Below are 18,328 nucleotides of genomic sequence, written 5' to 3' on the forward strand. Positions count from 1 at the left end.
ACTGCTCTACAATGCAGCATAAATACAGTCTAAGATGACCTCTTGATCTTTATTGACGGTTGGCTAAATTTATTTTTCAAAATGCTGCCTGAAATTTGCAATTTCCATTACGTGGTTTGATGTTCCGTTCAATTTTTTTTTCCTTTTCTGTATTTAGGTGTATTTTGAGTAATAAAAACACTCTCAAAAAAATTGTTTCAATTTTATCACGCTCCAGTATATCACGTGATTATTTTTTTCATTCGTGATATAATCGAAAAAGTACTGTATGCATTCTGATATTGCAATTTTAAGTATTTATAACTCTTACAATTGTTAATGAAAACAATTTTTATAAGGGTTGTTATCATGCAATAAAACAAAGAGGATGTCACGATGCATGCAAGTTATACGCAAATTTGTGGGTATTTTATAGTTTCCGAGATTTACACTTCTAATAATTGCTCTGAAAATGTATTCTTACGAACCTGATTGTTTTCAATCCACAAAATAAAGAGGTTGTCGCGATGATTGTTAAGTTCAAACTGAAAATGCAAACTCCATGTGTTATACGCAATCAAGTTATCAAGTTTTCAAACCTCACATGGCGGAGAAAGTGTTAAAGCAGTACAACGGTTCGGATTTTCCAAAAAAAAACTGTTAATTAAAATACAGCGCGTTTAAATTTACGGGCTAATTTTTTCCGCGACGCAGTATATCATAATACTAACAAATTGAGGGTGGATCGCTTTTTCCCTTTACAAAAAAAAAAAAACAAAACCTGGAAGCCACCTAAACTGGCACCCCCAGGCACCCCCTAGAAAAAAATCCTAGAAACGCCAATGCTCGTTGGCAATATAGCGCTAGTTCGCTGCGCCATTTTTCCGCTCTTTAGCTCTGTGCAAAGAGCATTCAGAATTAAGAAGAAGAAGAATTTGGATCAAACTAAAATTTCAAAAAACCGTTCGAAACTTCTGGATTCTATCAAAAGAAGCTTCGCAGTAGCATTAAACTAAGGCGGAATCAATTCTAGTGTAACGTCAGACCACCACCACTGACTGCCACAACTTTGATTAAATTCCATGTTATTGTCTCGTACAAGGTCATCGTCGCCACCACCTCCAACGACGAGACGGAGATTCCAACGTCTCATGGGAGTTGGCTCAATCTCCTAATAACGTCATAGCCAAAGCCTCAACGCTTGATGAAGAAGACGACGACATGGTTGATGGAACATCACAAAATCAAACAGATTGACAAGTCAATCAATAACGCACTACTGTTGTAGGTATATCCCCGCATCTGTGCGCCAGTCAGGCCAAGCAGTCCGCTCCGACCAGTACCAGGAACCATTCATGTGGTCTCTTTTACGGATTTATTTATTGAAATTGATGGCGGGTGATCAATCTTGGGTGGCGGCGGGCGTCCGCTTCCTGGAATTAGAGCTAGACTTCCGGCAACATATTTATCGGTTGATTTAATTTTGAATTGGAATGAAATTGAACAGCTTCCTAGATGACATTTGTATGAACATTATTGGATTTCTAGCGATTTATAACAAAATGTTTGAAAGGAACATAAGCTTATATTTCAAATGGATAGGGTTTTCATCTAATTCCCGTCTATTTAAGCACCGACCAATCATGATCGAATTTATTCTTGCACCTCTCCCAACACCTCATAGCCAATTAATAGTATTTACTAAGCTATAAATTAGCTTCCATAGCATGTAAAAAAATATTGAAAAAGAACTACAATTTCCTTAAAATAATAAAATTGAATAAAAGTCCCACGAATTCTATTTCCGTCTAGTCCACGTCTATTTCGGGCGCAATCTGAATTCAATTCCCGGCATACCTTCTAGGTGGCACTATGGTACGTAGGATAATCACTAATTATGATTTGATCGTGTAATGATTGACTGTTTCCGCCTGATATGACGGGAATAAGTGCATATGACGAAGTAAATTTTTATCCCATTTTTTTTAAATAACTGTCTTCCTCAGAAAAATTCAAACCACGGATTAAGTCTGACAGCTCGATCTTGTAGCATGTCCCATTCGGCTCTTGTTGCCATACCAACCTAACCGGATTGACATGACATCCATTCGCAAAACAATGTTCTGCCAATTTCTAAAACGAACATCATGCACAGATTATTTATTTTACCGACTGGTCTGCCTGACTGACTGACTAATGACGGCAATAAAAGTTAAACAGTCCGAACCGACTTCAATTTCGCATTCGTCGGAAAATGAAAACAAGACTTTCCGGCCTCTCGAAGTTTAGTGGTCCGCAATTAATCCGTCGACTAATTAAAAACCTATAAATCTGCCGAGGGGAAATTTTGCGAATCCGGCGCGTCACATAACCTATTCCTATAGGTTCGTTTTATTCCTTGCGAGACACAACAGTAGCCGTTCGATGACTGCAACGGATTTCGGCTGGCAATTATGCTGTCAGTTCTTGTAAGTCATTTCAAACGTTCATTTTGACACATTTGATGCATTATTTTGACAGATGCTGGACCAATAACTTCAAAAATGTTGCACTTACTGAACTGTCAGTTCGGAAATCATTGTATTAAGACCGTTTCTTTCAATCGGACGTATACTGTATTGTAGACGTTCGATTGAAACAAACAGTCTAACTGTAATGATTTCCAACTGACAGGTCAGTAAACGCAACAATTTTGCAGTTATCGATCCGCCATCCATGGAAATGATGAAGCTAATGAATTTTCGGATGAATTGACAACTACTCACAGCAACTGCCAGCATAGTTGTCAGTCGAAATACGTTGCCGTTATGGGACGTCTACTGTGATGAGTGTCATAAATTACAGTTGCGTTCGTTCTCAACGAACGGTGACACTCTTCTAGCTTCTACCAGCTCAAATTAGGAATGACAGTGTTTTGAAAACAACTCTTTCGCTAGAACTTGCAAAACAGTACTAAAATGAAAAGAAAAAAAGAAAAACGCAGCAAGCGAATCCAAATGTAAGCCAATCTATAAATATCCCGCTGTGACACCACTCTAGCCAGCAGTAACATTGCTGCTGACCGAGCGAAAGCCATTGCCATAATCCAAATCCAATGCGACAAGAGAGTGTTTTGAAACACGCGAAGGGAACCTATAAGCACGCTTGCTTGGATGCCAATTTCCCCCGTATAAAATGCTTCATTGGATCTGTTTAAAAGACCAACCAAGCAGCTCGTAGAGTGGGTATTTCTGAGAGGTATTCCGAAGAATTCCAGAGAATTCCTAACAGGAATTCCGGAGAATTTCTGAATAAAATTTCAGAGAATTTATGAATAGAATTCCGGAGAATTCCTGAGAAAACTATGGAGAATTCCTGAGAACAATTTTTCGGGAATTTCGAAGAATTCTTGAAAGAAATTGCTGAGAGGAATTCAGGAGAATTCCGGAGAATTCCTGGGAGGAATTCCGGAGAATTCCTGAGAGGAATTCCGGAGAATTCCTGGGAGGAATTCCGGAGAATTCCTGGGAGGAATTCCGGAGAATTCCTGGGAGGAGTTCCGGAGAATTCCTGGGAGGAATTCCGGAGAATTCCTGGGAGGAATTCCGGAGAATTCCTGGGAGGAATTCCGGAGAATTCCTGGGAGGAATTCCGGAGAATTCCTGGGAGGAATTCCGGAGAATTCCTGGGAGGAATTCCGGAGAATTCCTGGGAGGAATTCCGGAGAATTCCTGGGAGGAATTCCGGAGAATTCCTGGGAGGAATTCCGGAGAATTCCTGGGAGGAATTCCGGAGAATTCCTGGGAGGAATTCCGGAGAATTCCTGGGAGGAATTCCGGAGAATTCCTGGGAGGAATTCCGGAGAATTCCTGGGAGGAATTCCGGAGAATTCCTGGGAGGAATTCCGGAGAATTCCTGGGAGGAATTCCGGAGAATTCCTGGGAGGAATTCCGGAGAATTCCTGGGAGGAATTCCGGAGAATTCCTGGGAGGAATTCCGGAGAATTCCTGGGAGGAATTCCGGAGAATTCCTGGGAGGAGTTCCGGAGAATTCCTGGGAGGAATTCCGGAGAATTCCTGGGAGGAATTCCTGAGAGGAATTCCGGAGAATTCCTGGGAGGAATTCCGGAGAATTCCTGGGAGGAATTCCGGAGAATTCTTGGGAGGAATTCCGGAGAATTCCTGGGAGGAATTCCGGAGAATTCCTGGGAGGAGTTCCGGAGAATTCCTGGAGGAATTCCGGAGAATTCCTGGAGGAATTCCGGAGAATTCCTGGGAGGAATTCCGGAGAATTCCTGGGAGGAATTCCGGAGAATTCCTGGGAGGAATTCCGGAGAATTCCTGGGAGGAATTCCGGAGAATTCCTGGGAGGAATTCCGGAGAATTCCTGGGAGGAATTCCGGAGAATTCCTGGGAGGAATTCCGGAGAATTCCTGGGAGGAATTCCGGAGAATTCCTGGGAGGAATTCCGGAGAATTCCTGGGAGGAATTCCGGAGAATTCCTGGGAGGAATTCCGGAGAATTCCTGGGAGGAATTCCGGAGAATTCCTGGGAGGAATTCCGGAGAATTCCTGGGAGGAATTCCGGAGAATTCCTGGGAGGAATTCCGGAGAATTCCTGGGAGGAATTCCGGAGAATTCCTGGGAGGAATTCCGGAGAATTCCTGGGAGGAATTCCGGAGAATTCCTGGGAGGAATTCCGGAGAATTCCTGGGAGGAATTCCGGAGAATTCCTGGGAGGAATTCCGGAGAATTCCTGGGAGGAATTCCGGAGAATTCCTGGGAGGAATTCCGGAGAATTCCTGGGAGGAATTCCGGAGAATTCCTGGGAGGAATTCCGGAGAATTCCTGGGAGGAATTCCGGAGACTTCCTGGGAGGAGTTCCGGAGAATTCCTGGAAGGAGTTCCGGAGAATTCCTGGAGGAATTCCGGAGAATTCCTGGGAGGAATTCCGGAGAATTCCTGGGAGGAATTCCGGAGAATTCCTGGGAGGAATTCCGGAGAATTCCTGGGAGGAATTCCGGAGGATTCCTGGGAGGAATTCCGGAGAATTCCTGGGAGGAATTCCGGAGAATTCCTGGGAGGAATTCCGGAGAATTCCTGGGAGGAATTCCGGAGAATTCCTGGGAGGAATTCCGGAGAATTCCTGGGAGGAATTCCGGAGAATTCCTGGGAGGAATTCCGGAGAATTCCTGGGAGGAATTCCGGAGAATTCCTGGGAGGAATTCCGGAGAATTCCTGGGAGGAATTCCGGAGAATTCCTGGGAGGAATTCCGGAGAATTCCTGGGAGGAATTCCGGAGAATTCCTGGGAGGAATTCCGGAGAATTCCTGGGAGGAATTCCGGAGAATTCCTGGGAGGAATTCCGGAGAATTCCTGGGAGGAATTCCGGAGAATTCCTGGGAGGAATTCCGGAGAATTCCTGGGAGGAATTCCGGAGAATTCCTGGGAGGAATTCCGGAGAATTCCTGGGAGGAATTCCGGAGAATTCCTGGGAGGAATTCCGGAGAATTCCTGGGAGGAATTCCGGAGAATTCCTGGGAGGAATTCCGGAGAATTCCTGGGAGGAATTCCGGAGAATTCCTGGGAGGAATTCCGGAGAATTCCTGGGAGGAATTCCGGAGAATTCCTGGGAGGAATTCCGGAGAATTCCTGGGAGGAATTCCGGAGAATTCCTGGGAGGAATTCCGGAGAATTCCTGGGAGGAATTCCGGAGAATTCCTGGGAGGAATTCCGGAGAATTCCTGGGAGGAATTCCGGAGAATTCCTGGGAGGAATTCCGGAGAATTCCTGGGAGGAATTCCGGAGAATTCCTGGGAGGAATTCCGGAGAATTCCTGGGAGGAATTCCGGAGAATTCCTGGGAGGAATTCCGGAGAATTCCTGGAGGTATTCCGGAGAATTCCTGGGAGGAATTCCGGAGAATTCCTGGGAGGAATTCCGGAGAATTCCTGGGAGGAATTCCGGAGAATTCCTGGGAGGAATTCCGGAGAATTCCTGGGAGGAATTCCGGAGAATTCCTGGGAGGAATTCCGGAGAATTCCTGGGAGGAATTCCGGAGAATTCCTGGGAGGAATTCCGGAGAATTCCTGGGAGGAATTCCGGAGAATTCCTGGGAGGAATTCCGGAGAATTCCTGGGAGGAATTCCGGAGAATTCCTGGGAGGAATTCCGGAGAATTCCTGGGAGGAATTCCGGAGAATTCCTGGGAGGAATTCCGGAGAATTCCTGGGAGGAATTCCGGAGAATTCCTGGGAGGAATTCCGGAGAATTCCTGGGAGGAATTCCGGAGAATTCCTGGGAGGAATTCCGGAGAATTCCGGAGAATTCCTGGGAGGAATTCCGGAGAATTCCTGGGAGGAATTCCGGAGAATTCCTGGGAGGAATTCCGGAGAATTCCTGGGAGGAATTCCGGAGAATTCCTGGGAGGAATTCCGGAGAATTCCTGGGAGGAATTCCGGAGAATTCCTGGGAGAGAATTCCTGGGAGGAATTCCGGAGAATTCCTGGGAGGAATTCCGGAGAACTCCTAGGAGGAATTCCGAAGAATTCCAAGGAGGAATTCCGAAGAATTCCTAGGAGGAATTCCGGAGAATTCCTAGGAGGAATACCGAAGAATTCCTAGGAGGAATACCGGAGAATTCCTAGGAGGAATTCCGGAGAATTCCTGGGAGGAATTCCGGAGAACTCCTAGGAGGAATTCCGAAGAATTCCTAGGAGGAATTCGAGAGAATTCCTGGGAGGAATTCCGGAGAATTCCTGGGAGAGAATTCCTGGGAGGAATTCCGGAGATTTCCTGGGAGGAATTCCGGAGAATTCCTAGGAGGAATACCGAAGAATTCCTGGGAGGAATTCCGGAGAACTCCTAGGAGGAATTCCGAAGAATTCCTAGGAGGAATTCCGAAGAATTCCTAGGAGGAATTCCGAAGAATTCCTAGGAGGAATTCCGAAGAATTCCTAGGAGGAATTCCGAAGAATTCCTAGGAGGAATTCCGAAGAATTCCTAGGAGGAATTCCGAAGAATTCCTAGGAGGAATTCCGAAGAATTCCTAGGAGGAATTCCGAAGAATTCCTAGGAGGAATTCCGAAGAATTCCTAGGAGGAATTCCGAAGAATTCCTAGGAGGAATTCCGAAGAATTCCTAGGAGGAATTCCGAAGAATTCCTAGGAGGAATTCCGAAGAATTCCTAGGAGGAATTCCGAAGAATTCCTAGGAGGAATTCCGAAGAATTCCTAGGAGGAATTCCGAAGAATTCCTAGGAGGAATTCCGAAGAATTCCTAGGAGGAATTCCGAAGAATTCCAAGGAGGAATTCCGAAGAATTCCTAGGAGGAATTCCGAAGAACTCCTAGGAGGAAATCCGAAGAATTCCTAGGAGAAATTCCGAAGAATTCCTAGGAGGAATTCCGAAGAATTCCTAGGAGGAATTCCGAAGAATTCCTAGGAGGAATTCCGAAGAATTCCTAGGAGGAATTCCGAAGAATTCCTAGGAGGAATTCCGAAGATTTTCTAGGAGGAATTCCGAAGAATTCCTAGGAGGAATTCCGAAGAATTCCTAGGAGGAATTCCCGTGAATTCCTGAGAGGAATTCCGGAGAATTTCCCCTGAAAAATTGCAGAGGATTTCCCCTGGAAAGTGCGGAGAATTTACCCTGGAAAGTGCGGAGAATTTACCCTGAAAAGTGCGGAGAATTTCCCCTGGAAATTGCGGAGAATTTTCCCCGGAAATTGCGGAGAATTTCCCCCGGAAATTCCGGAGAATTTCCCCCGGAAATTCCGGAGAATTTCCCCCGGAAATTCCGGAGAATTTCCCCCGGAAATTCCGGAGAATTTCCCCCGGAAATTCCGGAGGATTTCCCCCGGAAATTCCGGAGGATTTCCCCCGGAAATTCCGGAGAATTTCCCCCGGAAATTCCGGAGAATTTCCCCCGGAAATTCCGGAGAATTTCCCCCGGAAATTCCGGAGAATTTCCCCCGGAAATTCCGGAGAATTTCCCCCGGAAATTCCGGAGAATTTCCCCCGGAAATTCCGGAGAATTTCCCCCGGAAATGCCGGAAAAGTTCCCCCGGAAATTCCGGAAAATTTCCCAAGGAAGTTCCAGAGAATTTCCCCCAGAAATTCCGGAGAATTTCCACCGGAAATTCCGGAGAATTTCCACCGGAAATTCCGGAGAATTTCCACCGGAAATTCCGGAGAATTTCCACCGGAAATTCCGGAGAATTTCCACCGGAAATTCCGGAGAATTTCCACCGGAAATTCCGGAGAATTTTCACCGGAAATTCCGGAGAATTCCTGGGAGGAATTCCGGAGAATTCCTGGGAGGAATTCCGGAGAATTCCTGGGAGGAATTCCGGAGAATTCCTGGGAGGAATTCCGGAGAATTCCTGGGAGGAATTCCGGAGAATTCCTGGGAGGAATTCCGGAGAATTCCTGGGAGGAATTCCGGAGAATTCCTGGGAGGAATTCCGGAGAATTCCTGGGAGGAATTCCGGAGAATTCCTGGGAGGAATTCCGGAGAATTCCTGGGAGGAATTCCGGAGAATTCCTGGGAGGAATTCCGGAGAATTCCTGGGAGGAATTCCGGAGAATTCCTGGGAGGAATTCCGGAGAATTCCTAGGAGGAATTCCGGAGAATTCCTAGGAGGAATTCCGGAGAATTCCTAGGAGGAATTCCGGAGAATTCCTAGGAGGAATTCCGGAGAATTCCTAGGAGGAATTCCGGAGAATTCCTAGGAGGAATTCCGGAGAATTCCTAGGAGGAATTCCGGAGAATTCCTAGGAGGAATTCCGGAGAATTCCTAGGAGGAATTCCGGAGAATTCCTAGGAGGAATTCCGGAGAATTCCTAGGAGGAATTCCGGAGAATTCCTAGGAGGAATTCCGGAGAATTCCTAGGAGGAATTCCGAAGAATTCCTAGGAGGAATTCCGAAGAATTCCTAGGAGGAATTCCGAAGATTTTCTAGGAGGAATTCCGAAGAATTCCTAGGAGGAATTCCGAAGAATTCCTAGGAGGAATTCCCGTGAATTCCTGAGAGGAATTCCGGAGAATTTCCCCTGAAAAATTGCAGAGGATTTCCCCTGGAAAGTGCGGAGAATTTACCCTGGAAAGTGCGGAGAATTTACCCTGAAAAGTGCGGAGAATTTCCCCTGGAAATTGCGGAGAATTTTCCCCGGAAATTGCGGAGAATTTCCCCCGGAAATTCCGGAGAATTTCCCCCGGAAATTCCGGAGAATTTCCCCCGGAAATTCCGGAGAATTTCCCCCGGAAATTCCGGAGAATTTCCCCCGGAAATTCCGGAGGATTTCCCCCGGAAATTCCGGAGGATTTCCCCCGGAAATTCCGGAGAATTTCCCCCGGAAATTCCGGAGAATTTCCCCCGGAAATTCCGGAGAATTTCCCCCGGAAATTCCGGAGAATTTCCCCCGGAAATTCCGGAGAATTTCCCCCGGAAATTCCGGAGAATTTCCCCCGGAAATTCCGGAGAATTTCCCCCGGAAATGCCGGAAAAGTTCCCCCGGAAATTCCGGAAAATTTCCCAAGGAAGTTCCAGAGAATTTCCCCCAGAAATTCCGGAGAATTTCCACCGGAAATTCCGGAGAATTTCCACCGGAAATTCCGGAGAATTTCCACCGGAAATTCCGGAGAATTTCCACCGGAAATTCCGGAGAATTTCCACCGGAAATTCCGGAGAATTTCCACCGGAAATTCCGGAGAATTTTCACCGGAAATTCCGGAGAATTCCTGGGAGGAATTCCGGAGAATTCCTGGGAGGAATTCCGGAGAATTCCTGGGAGGAATTCCGGAGAATTCCTGGGAGGAATTCCGGAGAATTCCTGGGAGGAATTCCGGAGAATTCCTGGGAGGAATTCCGGAGAATTCCTGGGAGGAATTCCGGAGAATTCCTGGGAGGAATTCCGGAGAATTCCTGGGAGGAATTCCGGAGAATTCCTGGGAGGAATTCCGGAGAATTCCTGGGAGGAATTCCGGAGAATTCCTGGGAGGAATTCCGGAGAATTCCTGGGAGGAATTCCGGAGAATTCCTGGGAGGAATTCCGGAGAATTCCTGGGAGGAATTCCGAAGAATTCCTGGGAGGAATTCCGGAGAATTCCTGGGAGGAATTCCGGAGAATTCCTGGGAGGAATTCCGGAGAATTACTGGGAGGAATTCCGAAGAATTCCTGGGAGGAATTCCGGAGAATTCCTAGGAGGAATTCCGGAGAATTCCTAGGAGGAATTCCGGAGAACTCCTAGGAGGAATTCCGGAGAACTCCTAGGAGGAATTCCGGAGAATTCCTAAGAGGAATTCCGGAGAATTCCTAGGAGGAATTCCGGAGAATTCCTAGGAGGAATTCCGGAGAATTCCTAGGAGGAATTCCGGAGAATTCCTAGGAGGAATTCCGGAGAATTCCTAGGAGGAATTCCGGAGAATTCCTAGGAGGAATTCCGGAGAATTCCTAGGAGGAATTCCGGAGAATTCCTAGGAGGAATTCCGGAGAATTCCTAGGAGGAATTCCGGAGAATTCCTAGGAGGAATTCCGGAGAATTCCTAGGAGGAATTCCGGAGAATTCCTAGGAGGAATTCCGGAGAATTCCTAGGAGGAATTCCGGAGAATTCCTAGGAGGAATTCCGGAGAATTCCTAGGAGGAATTCCGGAGAATTCCTAGGAGGAATTCTGGAGAACTCCTAGGAGGAATTCCGAAGAATTCCTGGGAGGAATTCCGAAGAATTCCTGGGAGGAATTCCGAAGAATTCCTCGGAGGAATTCCGAAGAATTCCTCGGAGGAATTCCGAAGAATTCCTCGGAGGAATTCCGAAGAATTCCTCGGAGGAATTCCGAAGAATTCCTCGGAGGAATTCCGAAGAATTCCTCGGAGGAATTCCGAAGAATTCCTCGGAGGAATTCCGAAGAATTCCTCGGAGGAATTCCTAAGAATTCCTCGGAGGAATTCCGAAGAATTCCTCTGAGGAATTCCGAAGAATTCCTAGGAGGAATTCCGAAGAATTCCAAGGAGGAATTCCGAAGAATTCCTAGGAGGAATTCCCGTGAATTCCTGAGAGGAATTCCGGAGAATTTCCCCTGGAAATTGCAGAGAATTTCCCCTGGAAAGTGCGGAGAATTTACCCTGGAAATTGCGGAGAATTTACCCCGGAAATTGCGGAGGATTTACCCTGGAAATTGCGGAGAATTTCCCCCGGAAATTCCGGAGGATTTCCCCCGGAAATTCCGGAGAATTTCCCCCGGAAATTCCGGAGAATTTCCCCCGGAAATTCCGGAGAATTTCCCCCGGAAATTCCGGAGAATTTCCCCCTGAAATTCCGAAGAATTTCCCCTGGAAATTCCGGAGAATTTCCCCCGGAAATTCCGGAGAATTTCCCTTGGAAATTCCGGAGAATTTCCGCTGGATAATCCCTAAAATTTTCCCTGGAAATTCCGGAGAATTTCCCCTGAAAATTCCGGAGAATTTCCCCCGAAAATTCCGGAAAATTACCCCCGGTAATTCCGGAAAATTTCCCCTTGAAAATCCGGAGAAAATCCCCCGGAAATTCCGGAGAATTTCCCTTGGAAATTCCGGAGAATTTCCCTTGGAAATTCCGGAGAATTTCCCTTGGAAATTCCGGAGAATTTCCCTTGGAAATTCCGGAGAATTTCCCTTGGAAATTCCGGAGAATTTCCCTCGGAAATTCCGGAGAATTTCCCCCGGAAATTCCGGAGAATTTCCCCCGGAAATTCCGGAGAATTTCCCCCGGAAATTCCGGAGAATTTCCCCCGGAAATTCCGGAGAATTTCCCCCGGAAATTCCGGAGAATTTCCCCTGGAAATTCCGGAGAATTTCCCCTGGATAATCCCTAAAATTTTCCCTGGAAATTCCGGAGAATTTCCCCTGAAAATTCCGGAGAATTTCCCCCGGAAATTCCGGAGAATTTCCCCCTGAAATTCCGGAGAATTTCCCCCGGAAATTCCGGAGAATTTCCCCCGGAAATTCCGGAGAATTTCCCCTGGAAATTCCGGAGAATTTCCCCTGGAAATTCCGGAGAATTTCCCCTGGAAATTCCGGAGAATTTCCCCTGGAAATTCTAGAGGGATTCCGGGAGGAACTCCCAGAGGGATTCCGGGAGGAACTCCCAGAGGGATTCCGGGAGGAACTCCCAGAGGGATTCCGGGAGGAACTCCCAGAGGGATTCCGAGAGGAACTCCCAGAGGGATTCCGGGAGGAACTCCCAGAGGGATTCCGGGAGGAACTCCCAGAGGGATTCCGGGAGGAACTCCCAGAGGGATTCCGGGAGGAACTCCCAGAGGGATTCCGGGAGGAACTCCCAGAGGGATTCCGGGAGGAACTCCCAGAGGGATTCCGGGAGGAACTCCCAGAGGGATTCCGGGAGGAACTCCCAGAGGGATTCCGGGAGGAACTCCCAGAGGGATTCCGGGAGGAACTCCCAGAGGGATTCCGGGAGGAACTCCCAGAGGGATTCCGGGAGGAACTCCCAGAGGGATTCCGGGAGGAACTCCCAGAGGGATTCCGGGAGGAACTCCCAGAGGGATTCCGGGAGGAACTCCCAGAGGGATTCCGGGAGGAACTCCCAGAGGGATTCCGGGAGGAACTCCCAGAGGGATTCCGGGAGGAACTCCCAGAGGGATTCCGGGAGGAACTCCCAGAGGGATTCCGGGAGGAACTCCCAGAGGGATTCCGGGAGGAACTCCCAGAGGGATTCCGGGAGGAACTCCCAGAGGGATTCCGGGAGGAACTCCCAGAGGGATTCTGGGAGGAACTCCCAGAGGGATTCCGGGATGAACTCCCAGAGGGATTCCGGGAGGAACTCCCAGAGGGATTCCGGGAGGAACTCCCAGAGGGATTCCGGGAGGAACTCCCAGAGGGATTCCGGGAGGAACTCCCAGAGGGATTCCGGGAGGAACTCCCAGAGGGATTCAGAAGTCCCAGAAACCTTCTGAATCGTCCCTAAAACCCCCTCTGAAACATCCTAGAACCCACTGAAAACCTCAGAAACCCCCAAGAATGCCTCTGAAACCTCCTTGAAGCACCCTAAAACGCATCGAAATGCCCCTTGAAGCTCCCTGATACATCCAGGAAGGCCCAGATACGCCTTTGAAAACGCCCTTGAAACGCCCCTAAAAGACCCCCCCCCCCCCTGAATACCCTGGAATACTCTGAAACCCTCTAAAACGCCTCTTAAATCTCCCTGAAATGTCCTGTAACCCCGTGAAACGCCTCTCAAAGCCTCCTGAAGAATTTTGGAATCAAGCCCCCTGAAACATCATAAAATCACCCTAAACCCACAGAAACCTTCCTGAAACGACCTGCAATCCCCTTAAAAGCTCCACTCTCCGAAACATCCTGAACCCTTGCAGCCCCTTGAAGCGGCCTGAAACGCATTAAAACGCCCCCAAAAGTCCATCTGGAATCAGGGATCCCGAAAGGAACTTCAGTTGCGCTTCAAGGAATTTCAGGCTGTTTTTGTGGCCTCATGGAGATTCAGGTTGTACTAGGCAGAGTTCCAGTGAGATTTCAGGGGCGTTTGAGGTGATCAGGTGGATTTAGGAGACTTTTCAGAGCATTTGAGGGATTCTCAGGGTAATTTAGGGTTTCATGTGCATTTAGGAAGATTTTCCGGGGTTTTAACAGTCTTTAGGATTAAGGGTGATTAGTAACGTTTCAGCGGTCGTCCGGAGATTTCCGGAAGATTTAGTGTTTACAAGGGCGTTCAAGGGGGATTCAGGGAGCTTCATAGAGTCTCGAGGAGTTACAGGAGGTTTCAGTGACGTTTCAAAAGTTACCAGCAGGATTCAGAGGCGTTTCAGGAAGTTTGAAGGGGTTTTCAAAGGGTATTTGAGGGGGTTTCAGAGTTTCTGGGGGTTTCGAGATGTTTCAGTGGATTTGTGGAATTTCCAGTGAATTTTAGGGAGATTTATGTGGGTCATTGTAGGGATTTTCAGGAAGATTCAAGGAGTTTTCAAGTGCGGCCTAGAGTTCCTTCAGTCCCTCTGAAACACCCTTTTAAGAACTTGGAAAGCCTCTGAGGAAAATTGGAGGAACATTAAAATGAACACGTTGATACATTTTAATCATAGTCTCGAACCTTCCCTAAGAAGGCGCGTTCGCCCCTCTCTCCCGCAACTATCGAAGGTGGCTTTGGAAACAGGTTTACTTCGTTCTAATGCTCCTGGGAATTTTATGGCCTGCTTTAATGATTGCGTGTAATCGATATCACCAGGCTGAATAGCGCGCTAAATAGACGAGAAATTTACGGCCTACTATTCAGCTGTCAAACATATTTATATGTAGGTATGTATATACAAGCAAATGACACTTACCGTCACAAACAGTCACCACCCGCTGTTGCAAACAAGAAAACAATCCAATCAATCCTATCAGCAGCTGGCTGTGGCTGCAAGAATCGTCCTCCGGCGATCGCTTCTCGAATCTCTATGTTATGTTGCGTTCGCAGTCGATTTGAATTCTTCTCTCGCCTCGAATCGGAGAGAAAAACAAAAACAATCACAAATCTAAACACACTATAATATGGTCGTCGTCTTCTTCGGTAACACTACACCTACACTTCCACGCCCCTTCGCACCGAATTTTTAAATCAAAGCGACTTCACAGACATCATTTCCCCTTGACAGAAACACCTTGTTGAACACACACCTTAGATGCCAGACACCGTAGCCGTCGCTTTGACGCTTCTATCAGCAGCACTTCTTCCTCTTCTGCTTGAATGGTTAATGAACTTTGAACCCTTTTATTTATGTCGAAACACTGCACTGACTGCTTTTCTACAGTATGCGGCGACCGAACACAGCATGTCATGGGGACGTGCGCGCTTCAAAACATCATCTTCACACCTTTACATGACTTTATGAACCTGCTTCGCTTCAACAATGCAACTTTGACACTTGCTCGTACCGTCACGGCGTCGCCGCGTCACTGTCATTATTGCAGCCACGGCGGCGTGCCTTCGCCCGATTTCCAATCAACAGCGACCAAGGAGAGAACGTCTCTCTCTCTCTATCTGCTTCTCATACGGATTCACCACGGATCAGGATTTTCCCGGTTTACCTCGTCCGATTGTAATCTGAAATTTGAGAGGAAAAAAACGGAAAACTTTTATAAGAGCATGGATCTACCACCTACCGCGCCATTGTCGCTGGCTGACGCTTGGGATTGAAACACAAATTTGACCTTTTCGCGAGAAAAAAACATTCCCTTCATCTGCTTCATCTCCGCGCCACCGTGGTTTTCCATCAGCTTCTCAAACCACATCAAAGCAAGCTGTCGACAACGGCATCAGAGAAAGCCTCCCCATTCTTCCAGTGCCGTGCCTTGTACCTAGTGGTGCAATAAATGTCGCAGTCTACTGCGACGGACTTTTCGTTTATTGCATTTTCGCGTCGCTTTTCGTCGCTGACAATTTTGTTTTCCAGTGGTGTCAGTCAGAAATGTCATCCGCCGACCCCGGCGGTGACCGCATCAAACAGATTTGCCAACAACTTTCAGTCACTGTCCCACCCCTTTGTTCCACCCAAAAGGGGTTTTACGAAACTTTTTAGAACAAAAAAAACCGTCGTCTGGGCAAAACTTTACACTCTTCTACTTCTACTCTTGTCAATGTTCGACTCACGAGGAATTTATTCCAATGGGATTTGTTTGTCGTTGACTTGCACGTTGCGCTGCCACTACCTACTGGCATGCCCCTTTCCGTTCGGTAAAATGACCTTGCTTGGCGGCGGCGGCAGCGAGCGAAGCGATGAAGCCAACCAAGCTTTTGCAGAGAAGGATTTGCAATTTTGTTCCTGTTTTTATGGTCCTCCTGGTGCTGCTGGTTGGCTCTGTCGCATAGTCTGGCTCCGCAATTGCAATCGATGGTGATCCTTCCTGTCTGCTTCCCATACCGTCGGCACAAATCAGTAAAAACAGATATTTAAAACAAACCTTTTGAATCATTTTGGTTTGATCTCAGAGAGTGAATCCCACTCGGTATTCAGAGCAAATCCCACTCGGGATTCGGAGCGAATCCCCCTTGAGATTCGGAGCGAATCCCACTCGGTATTCGGAGTGAATCCCACTCGGTATTCGGAGCGAATCCCACTCGGTATTCGGAGCGAATCCCACTCGGTATTCGGAGCGAATCCCACTCGGTATTCGGAGCGAATCCCACTCGGTATTCGGAGCGAATCCCACTCGGTGTTCGGAGCGAATCCCACTCGGAATTCGGAGCGAATCCCACTCTGGATTCGGAGCGAACCCCACTCTGGATTCGGAGCGAATTCCACTCGGGATTCAGAGCGAATCTCACTCGGGATCCGGAGCGAATCCCCCTTGAGATGCGGAGCGAATCCCACTCGGTATTCGGAGCGAATCCCACTCGGTATTCGGAGCGAATCCCCCTTGGGATTTGGAGCGAATCCCACTCGGGATTCGGAGCGAATCCCACTCGGGATTCAGAGCGAATCCCATGCGGGATTTGTAGCAAATTCCTCTCGGGATTCGGAGCGAATTCCACTCGGGATTCAGAGCGAATCTCACTCGGGATCCGGAGCGAATCCCCCTTGAAATTCGGAGCGAATCCCCCTTGAAATTCGGAGCGAACCCACTCGGTATTCGGAGCGGATCCCACTCGGGATTCGGAGCGAATCCCACTCGGGATTTAAAGCGAATCCCACTCGGGATTCGGAGCAAATCCTACGCGGAGTTCAGAGCGAATCCCACTTAGAAAAGTCACTTGGAAACGTCAACAATTGCGAAGGTTGTCAAAATAAAAAAAAGGTCAGCGTTGCAAATTTTTTAACCTCATTCTTCGATCTAAACTGGTTAAAATTCGGACGAAGAAGAATCCTAAGAAAACAAATCTTTCAAAACTTATTCAACCTTTAAAATACGTATGCACTCAACGCCTACTATTCAATTGTCCCGATTCGGCCCGACGACCGCCAACCAGCAGCGCAGCGTAAAGTGTTATTTTGTTATTTTTTCGTATTGCCATCGCCTACTTGTCTTTCTAGTCAACCGAATGCATGGCTAGCTACGTTGCGACGACGCCAACGAAACGAGGGCCACCAAATTTGAAATGGGTCTAACCGGCGTTTCGACGGACTACGACGACCATGTTGATGTTGATGACGGTTCGGGCCCGCGGGGTGGCAGGCGTAAAATTGGGATCAATTGAAAGTGAATCGGAGTCCGGCCTCCGTCTGCTCCAGTTGAAAACAGTAGTAGTGCAGAGTTCAGGTAAGTGGATTGGACATCTCAATATCTGTGACTGAACTAACCTAGGCATGGAGCTTAGAGTCGAATAAAAAAAAAAGAGCTTGGCATTTGTTAGCAACATTGACCATCTGTGATTGTCGATTGAATTTAAAAATTAAAATACGGCAATCAGTTGGTAAAAATAAAGTATTTTTATCAAGAAGCCTGGAAGGTCTTATTCACCTTCTATACAAACGCCAGAATTCAGTGCCTTCTCCTGTTGAGCAAAGGTGAAAATTAGAAGAAACTAGATGCTAGCAGGTAGAAGATATAAGCTAATGGTTGTTAAAAGTCAGAAAACAAAATAGATAGATAGATAGATAGATAGATAGATAGATAGATAGATAGATAGATAGATAGATAGATAGATAGATAGATAGATAGATAGATAGATAGATAGATAGATAGATAGATAGATAGATAGATAGATAGATAGATAGATAGATAGATAGATAGATAGATAGATAGATAGATAGATAGATAGATAGATAGATAGATAGATAGATAGATAGATAGATAGATAGATAGATAGATAGATAGATAGATAGATAGATAGATAGATAGATAGATAGATAGATAGATAGATAGATAGATAGATAGATAGATAGATAGATAGATAGATAGATAGATAGATAGATAGATAGATAGATAGATAGATAGATAGATAGATAGATAGATAGATAGATAGATAGATAGATAGATAGATAGATAGATAGATAGATAGATAGATAGATAGATAGATAGATAGATAGATAGATAGATAGATAGATAGATAGATAGATAGATAGATAGATAGATAGATAGATAGATAGATAGATAGATAGATAGATAGATAGATAGATAGATAGATAGATAGATAGATAGATAGATAGATAGATAGATAGATAGATAGATAGATAGATAGATAGATAGATAGATAGATAGATAGATAGATAGATAGATAGATAGATAGATAGATAGATAGATAGATAGATAGATAGATAGATAGATAGATAGATAGATAGATAGATAGATAGATAGATAGATAGATAGATAGATAGATAGATAGATAGATAGATAGATAGATAGATAGATAGATAGATAGATAGATAGATAGATAGATAGATAGATAG

General features: G+C 46.3%; 1 protein-coding gene across 5 annotated transcripts in view; it reads right to left on the bottom strand.

Annotated features, from left to right (window-relative positions):
* The window catches only part of LOC109401880 (Ca(2+)/calmodulin-responsive adenylate cyclase), a 222,706-nt gene that overhangs the window by 192,998 nt on the left and 11,380 nt on the right, over positions 1-18,328 (bottom strand). For all 5 annotated transcript variants that reach the window (XM_062844700.1, XM_062844701.1, XM_062844699.1 and 2 more), the window contains exon 2: positions 14,285-15,045. The gene's annotated coding sequence lies outside the window, so the exon portion shown is untranslated. The remainder of the gene's footprint in view (positions 1-14,284; positions 15,046-18,328) is intronic.

The sequence above is a fragment of the Aedes albopictus genome, chromosome 1, assembly GCF_035046485.1.
Source record: "Aedes albopictus strain Foshan chromosome 1, AalbF5, whole genome shotgun sequence".
Lineage (NCBI taxonomy): Eukaryota > Metazoa > Arthropoda > Insecta > Diptera > Culicidae > Aedes > Aedes albopictus.